General features: G+C 43.8%; 1 long non-coding RNA gene across 1 annotated transcript; it reads right to left on the bottom strand.

Moving 5' to 3' along the window:
* Window positions 1-462: 462 nt before the first annotated feature.
* On the bottom strand, window positions 463-6,572 carry LOC146203206 (uncharacterized). The gene is made up of 3 exons (XR_014703825.1): window positions 6,078-6,572; window positions 5,375-5,469; window positions 463-2,895 (listed from the first exon to the last, which is right to left on the bottom strand). It is a non-coding gene; the product is annotated as an uncharacterized LOC146203206 (long non-coding RNA).
* Between the last annotated feature and the right edge of the window lie 1,233 nt (window positions 6,573-7,805).

The following is a 7,805-nucleotide window of genomic DNA, read 5'->3' on the forward strand; positions in this document are numbered from 1 at the left end:
TTTAGTTATAAAAGGTAATGACACCACTTAGTAATTAGCAACGTTATCTACTACCTTGTGGTTTTGAAAAGAGAATCACCATTACATTCACCCTTACTATTTTTACTTGTCAAGAAAAGGCCAGAAATATCACTGTAAAGCCAGAAATATCACTGTTTCATACAGCAGCACAATGAGCCCCGTGGAGCAAATTTGGGTCAGCAGCTAGAACATACTGCAGGAAGCACGCAGTGTGTAGTGAACTGCACATAATTTCCTTATTTGCCAGTAACTATATATACCGCCACATAACAATCGGTATATGTGTGTACATATGCTGTATGAATGCTTATGGTCTAGCTTGCATGCAATATTATATATATATATATAGATATACCTATATCAGTCGTCGATTTGCTTGACAACTTCCTTCATCACCATATATATATATATATATATAGCATTTAAAGGAGCGAACAGTCTCAGAGTGCAAGGCAAACTTTTTTTTTTTTTTTTATTATTCATACTGTTGACATTTACGGGAATGTTGTCGTGTGTTGATTACTGGAATAAAGAGCATTAAATGCAAAGCGGAAGGAAAAACAATGCGCCGATGGTGGGAGTCGAACCCACGACCTCCGAATGTCGTGTTCAGTGCTCTTCCAACTAAGCTACATCGACGGCTGTCCTCCCCTCCGCTTGCTTGGGTATATATGTTCACTAACCGGATATATATATATATATATATCCGGTTAGGATATGCACATGACTGCACTGCAGGCTGCAACGCCCCTGTAAACTTCACAGCTGCCTTTTGGACAAGTCTGAAGTCACCTGAAAAGAAACAGAACAAAAACAGAAAACCACAAGCACAAACAGGCAAAGGAATGAAAGAAAAATAAATGAAGAAGCTGCTATAAATGGCAAAGGCCACACAGTTACACGAGCGCAGCACAGTGAGAGCTCTGAAGCGAAGCCAGTGCATAAAACGTCACTGGCTGGTCTGGGCCTGGATCAAACAGACCGCTATGAGAGGGCCCGCTGAACCAGATGCAGACCAGCACCTGGCAGCGGCAGCAGAACAGCAGCACTGTTAGGCATTCAAGAGATTTTCACCCAGCATACAAATGGTCAACACATGTCGCGTCCTAGCGCTGTGCTGCCACTGCAAGCCAGAAATTGCTTGAATTCCTAAATACAGCACACGGACCAGTTGCAGGAAGCCACTCACAATGCAGTGCGAGCTGTGGTGCCATGCCAGTACATGAAAAGTCACCAGCTGGCCTGGGCCTGGATCAAACGGACCACTATGAGAGGGCCCGCTGAACCAGATGCAGACCAGAACCTGGCAGCGGCAGTAGAACAGCAGCACTGTTAGGCATTCAAGAGATTTTCACCCAGCATGCAAATGGTCAACACATGTTGCGTCCTAGCGCTGGGCTGCCACTGCAAGCCGGGAATTGCTTGAATTCCTAAATGCAGCACACGGACCAGTTGCAGGAAGCCACTCACAATGCAGTGCGAGCTGTGGTGCCATGCCAGTACATGAAAAGTCACCAGCTGGCCTGGATCAAACGGACCGCTATGAGAGGGCCCGCTGAACCAGATGCAGACCAGAACCTGGCAGCAGCAGCAGAACAGCAGCACTGTTAGGCATTCAAGAGATTTTCACCCAGCATAAATGGTCAACACATGTCGCGTCCTAGCGCTGTGCTGCCACTGCAATCCGGAAATTGCTTGAATTCCTAAATGCAGCACATGAACCAGTTTCAGGAAACCGCTCACTGTAGTGCAAGCTGTGGGCCAGGTCTCAATTCTTTTGTCTAGCTTTAACGTGAGCTAACCGAGCAAACCTGAAAATGCCTATTGAATAAAATGTAGGCCGGAATTCGACAATGGCTGCACCATGTTCACGTTCAAGGTAAATGTAACTTGCTATTTTGGAAGTACAATGCCAGCATCAAGTACTTTGTCCTGCCACGACACACGTCCAGCTTGAGAGAGAAGGTACTGCACGAACTTTTCTCGCACTGCCTTTGCCTGAGCTCCATAGTTGTTGCTGCTGCACCTGCGAACAGGTGTAAAGCCAGGACCTGTGCGCTCATCAGCTCTCCATTCACCATCAATTACTCGCCCATCCTCTCCCACCCTGTCAACATCTGCTGGGGAACAATACTGAAAAATGGTGTCCTCTTCGTCATCAAGTGTCCTCAGGTAGTTATGCAAAAGCACAGTGGCCCATGCTATTGCATCCACCGTTTTTGTAGAGGCCCTGATTTCCTGACGAAGGATCCTCCACCGGTTAGCCAAAATACCAAAGGCATTCTCTACGATACGCCTTGCTCGACATAGCCTATAGTTAAAAATCCTCCTTTCTGAGTTCAGGCTTGCTCCTGGGAAGGGTCTCATGAGATTTGAAGATAGTGGGAAGGCCTCATCCCCAACTATGACATAAGGAAGTTCTACAGAGGTGCCTGGGAGCAGCCTTGGTTCTAGTATGGACCAAGAGCCCGCTCTGAATTCCCCAGTTCACAGCTGTTGAAGAGGCCAGCATCCCCACGAGAACCGCATTCCCCAATGTCTACTTTAATGAATTGATATCTGGCATCACACACAGCAAGTAGAACTGTGCTGAAGCCACCCATGTAGTTGTGGAACACTGTTCCAGAGTTAACAGGCGCCTCTATCTTAATGTGCTTCCCATCAGTTGCCCCAATACAATTTGGAAAATTACAAAGGTCTTCAAATTCAAAAGCTATTCGTCCCCAGTCAGCTGTGGTTGGCTCTGGGAGATACAAGGGCTGAAGAACTTGCCACAAGGCAATGCATGTTTGCCTCACAATACGGCCTGCTATAGAGTCGGAGATCCTGTACGACTTTGCTATAATCCTCAACGTGGAACCGTGTGCCAGGTACCTGCAAAAATAGGAAACCCAGTGAGTAGGACCAATGCAAAGTACTATTTGTACATGGAACAAACTTTTAGGCACAGGTGTTATTCAGTGAAGCAGTTTATAATTTGGTTTACGGGTTTAACGTTGCAAAGTGAACCAAGGTTATGAGGGATGCTGCTAGGTTAGGAGGGTCCGAAAATTTTGACTACCTGGGGCTCGTTAAAGTGCGCTAACATTGCAATGTACACAGGCGCCTTGCTTTTTGCCTCAATTGAAAAGTAGGCACCACAGCCTGGATCAAATACAAATCCTTGAGTTCAGGAGTAAGTGTCCATCACCGAGCTGATATGGTGGTGAGATACTAGTTCATATTGTTGAAAAGCATGAAATGCAAGCACAATCTCAAACAGGCAATACATAGGCATGGAACCACTCTTTGATTAAGAATGAAGTACTTAGTACAAGCACGAAGAATTTTGGAATTATTATTCTATTAGTCAACAGATCACTACATCAGCAACCAATCATTAGCTGTAATAAAAGAATCCGCGTAGTCGGCGTCTTACTACACCTGCCCCCTTTGCTTCATATCTCAGAGCTGACCTGATGTCATAAAAGTCCTTGAGGGCAAGGAGCAGTAGTCGAAGAACGAGACTATGCAAGGCTTGGCAGTGGTATTTTTCTTTCGTATAGATTGTGCCTACTTTGAACACAAGTGCAGTGCCACTGGCATTCACACCACTAATGTTTCTATTAACTAAACAAGGGAACATGCAAACAAATCTCGGAACACACTTGCTGCAATACCTGAAGTCAGAGGCACTTTGGCAATGAGTTTCCTCAGTACCGAGCCAGGCCACTGAGCTCTTGTTCACTTGTACTGTTTGGTTTCGGTTTGTAGGGTTTAAACGTCCCAAAACGACTCAGATTATAGAAGTCAAAAGATTATGACATGTATTCTAGCTTTCAGTTTTTCACTGAATGCTTGGTTGATGCAAATACTAACATTATCTCACCCATCCATAAGCTTGAGAATGTGAGCTAGGCCCATGATATGTGATATGCTCTGCTAATATTAATACACGAGAAATGGAATCATGTCTTGTAAAAAGCCAGCAAAATGTATACAGCTTTACACTTGGTAAATATAAAAGTGCAGATTCTCACTATATGGTTGGGCATCTAAATATCTGATCAACGAGGATCCAAAGGAAATTAATGTATGGACATTTGAGTGTGAAACCTTATAAAAGGAAGTAACGTAAATGTGCTGGATGCATGTAAGTCCCCAAAAGAGGACTCAAAATCCATAAATATTAGTTTTCCACCACCTTAAATTGAAATAACAGTATCAAGACCTGTTGCTCCCTTACGACAACGCAAATTTGCAATGCACTGTCATGAGATATTTTATTATCGGACTGTTTTTTAGACTTACACAGTCCCTTTACATGCTATGTAAATATATGGCCTTTTGTTTTCTTCGTATTCAGTATCTACATATTCAATGTTGGACGAGCCATGCATAAAAAATTGCAGTATGTTTGCAAAAAAAGTCATCAATAGACTCTGACATTCAAGGCATGCAATCAAGCTATGGAGATGTAATTTACTTAGGATCATCACACCTAAATCAAAATTCAAGCAAGTCTACATGTTTTCTTTGCAGCTGGGAGCCCTTTGTGTCAATAGGCCATGGTCAACATACTGCTAGAAGTATGCTTAAATATTAGTTCAGCATGATATGGTGGCCTGAAATTTTTATACCTTTTTTTAGCCTAAGATAATAAGATAAATCAGGGGAGCTGACTACTTTTCTGTGTTTGCTGATTACTATAATTGCTGCAGCATTATTCTGCTGTGAAATTTTGTCAGCGTTCAGCATTTCCTCTTAGCAGCTTTGGAACTGCTTGACTACAAAATACTGACAGCAAGCTAAACAGTGAAGCAAATATTCACAATATTCTAACATATTTTCACATTTCTACTTAGCACTGGTCGATGGATGTCTTGCATTGTTTGTAAAATAACGTATGTGCAATCAAGAAACAAACTGGGAGATCTCACGAAAAGCACATGGTGTACTAGACATGGCAATACTTGATAATATAGAATTGACCACAAATGTAAAGGAATGTTTACAGCCACAATAAAAAGTTAGTATAATCCAAAATGACATTATTGCCTTCTTGACTGAGCAGATGTTGAAATGCTGAAAGGATGATTACATGCAGGAGCTAACCATAAGCACTTAAAAAGCTTACTAGTACAGCTGTGACTATGCACACAAGTAGAACAAGAAAACCCATGAGGCGCTGTGCACTGTAAATTACAAGTAAACAATACATTTTTTTTTTCATACATGCGGTACAATAACTAAAGAGCTTAAAATGTGGATGCACCTTAAACAGATGACAGCATTGCATACACCTGCACATGGTATATGCTACTTACACGTCACTGGACTGTAAAAAACAAAAACAAAAAACAAACACGCTTACCTTAATGTGAATGCCAGCTTCTCCCCAGCTGACAAACTGACCAATGAGGCTTTGAGTGGCTCAATCAGAGGTCTAACTCTAGGAGACTGTCAAACCTGCACAATAACAACAGCATAATGAAACACTTGTCTATTGAATAAAATGAGTTAGACAACCCCACGTTTCCTGTACGCAAAAAAGCACGGCAGATGCATGTATGCTGAGTAACAAGGCCGATATGCTACAGCGGCCACGGGTAAAATTAAAATTAGTTCATGCTTTTTACTGACTGAGAAATTCATGAACGTGATGTTGGCCGTACTCCTTCGTATCGGGTGAGCCTAGGTAATTACCGCGAAGCTGAGGCAAAAAAAACACACACACACACAAAAATTAATAATAGAACCAACTAGGCAAGAAATTGATGTCCATACTTTATTTTTTTCATTGACGAGCACTTCCGCGCCTTTGGCTCGCTTCGTTGAAAGGCTTCGTTGAGGTTAATAATGCACAAATGTAACCGCGTTTGCATTCCCAGTCTCTTTCGTAGTTATGAGTAAAACAAACTTAGTAATAAAGTTTTCACACGCTCTATGTTCTGACGGATGAAAACGCACTTCCCATCTCATGCATCCCTGACGCGAGCACACTACCTGCTCCGGCGTACTGCGCTCAAGAAATTCACGAAATACAGGCAAGGATGATATGAACATGTACTACTTACCTTTCCACAGACATGCGGAAATACTGGAAGAAGTCTGTGCCGTCTCCGCTTCTCATGTCCCGCACCAACGTAAAATACTCGCCGAGTCGACGCCGATCTCTCAAAAGACGTTTTGCAGGCTTACGCCTTTTACGTTGCTGCTGGTGGATTACGTCGGCGGCGATAAACTGAGCAACTAAAGACCAACTGACATCGCTACTGGCGGCCATGTAGGTAGTCAGGCGCTCTGCTGAATTGCTACTCATGTGGTAGCTGACGAGAGCCATCGATCACACCAAAAGCCTCGACAAAAACCACGCCATGGCGATTCCGACACAGCCGAGATGCAGCACGCTAGAAAGGAAGACGCGGAAGAGCTCCACGGTGGTCACGCACCAGTTGGAGAATGATGGTATTGGACAGAAGGCGACGCCCGAACGCGCCAATCGGGACGCTGGAACCGTCCGGCTGACCGGCAGTCAGCAAAACGATCGTACAACACCCTTTCCGCACCCCGTCCGCTTGAGGCAGAAAACGTGCGGGCCGCATGCGTGCGGAGCGGGTCAAAAAAGCAACCGTACAGCGGCCTTAACAAAAAGTGGCTAGATGGTTCTGTGTGCGTTCTAAGAGTCTGATAACGGTAACTATACGTGGATCCTGCACTGTGCTGACATAATTAAGAATTGATGTAATAAGTGGGAGGTACAGCAGCTCTCTTACATCTCAGGCTGTGTGAAATTTTCGCCGAGAAATTCAATATTCTGTATGCTTTGCTAGTTAAATATTCGACATGAGTTCTTCGTGAAATCTCCTATGTTGGTACGCACGCCTACTAATTTAGATTCTGAAGCTTTTCCCAAAGAATTGGAATTTAAACCATATGCCGAGATTCTTGATATACGCTTCCTAGTCAGTTGAGTATATTCGCATTTATTTCAATTCAGCGTCCATTTCCCCATGACGCGTCAATTGGTGGAAGCTGTCTAGATAGTATATTGTAAGGCGCAAACTTTGTATTTGTTGAGTGTCGGGCTGCACAAGATTCAGTCTTGTGCGTGCAAGCGGATTTTGTGTGAAATATTATGAACAATAGTGTTGCTATGTATTAATAACAATAAATATGCCAGAAGAGACCCCTGAGGTAGACTGTATGTAGCATATTTTAAGACGTAATGAGATTTACTAGACCGGTGCAGCTCACTTAGTAATAGCAGCACTCTGACAGGCTGTATTATGGAGGTATTTGCGTTTAGCTTACGTTGCTTACGCTTGAAAATGGCTGGGTTTTCGTCGTGATAATTGTCAGGAAAACAGCCCTGACAAATTGAAACCACCTTATAGGGAGTCTCGCAGGGCAGGCTGTAAGGAATAATGAACAGAATTGAAGAAAGGTTCCCGCTGAAGAGGTCACTGGGCGCCACACCTAAAAATCCATGTGGACGGCCGACATCCACTTGGCGGCGAAAGATAGGCTGGCAGTCCTCAGTTTGCCTGTCCTGTGTCGTCAGAGCATTACTCGCAGCACTGCACCAAAGCTTTACTTTGTTCTTTTTCACTATTATTTTCCCATTCGGTTCTCGGAAAGCAGCATGGGCATCCGCCAATTTGCGACTGCATGAATCTCGTTGGTCAAGAACGAGATCCCTTCAGATTGGGAATACACCGGCCTGATGGCAATGAAGCATGAGCGCGCAAGCAGGTGTAAGTGCTTTTTACTCACACTGCGAAAGTTGAGGGCGAAGAGCAAGT

Source organism: Amblyomma maculatum, chromosome 1 (assembly GCF_055883805.1).
Source record: "Amblyomma maculatum isolate TAMU_Amacu chromosome 1, ASM5588380v1, whole genome shotgun sequence".
Classification (NCBI taxonomy): domain Eukaryota; kingdom Metazoa; phylum Arthropoda; class Arachnida; order Ixodida; family Ixodidae; genus Amblyomma; species Amblyomma maculatum.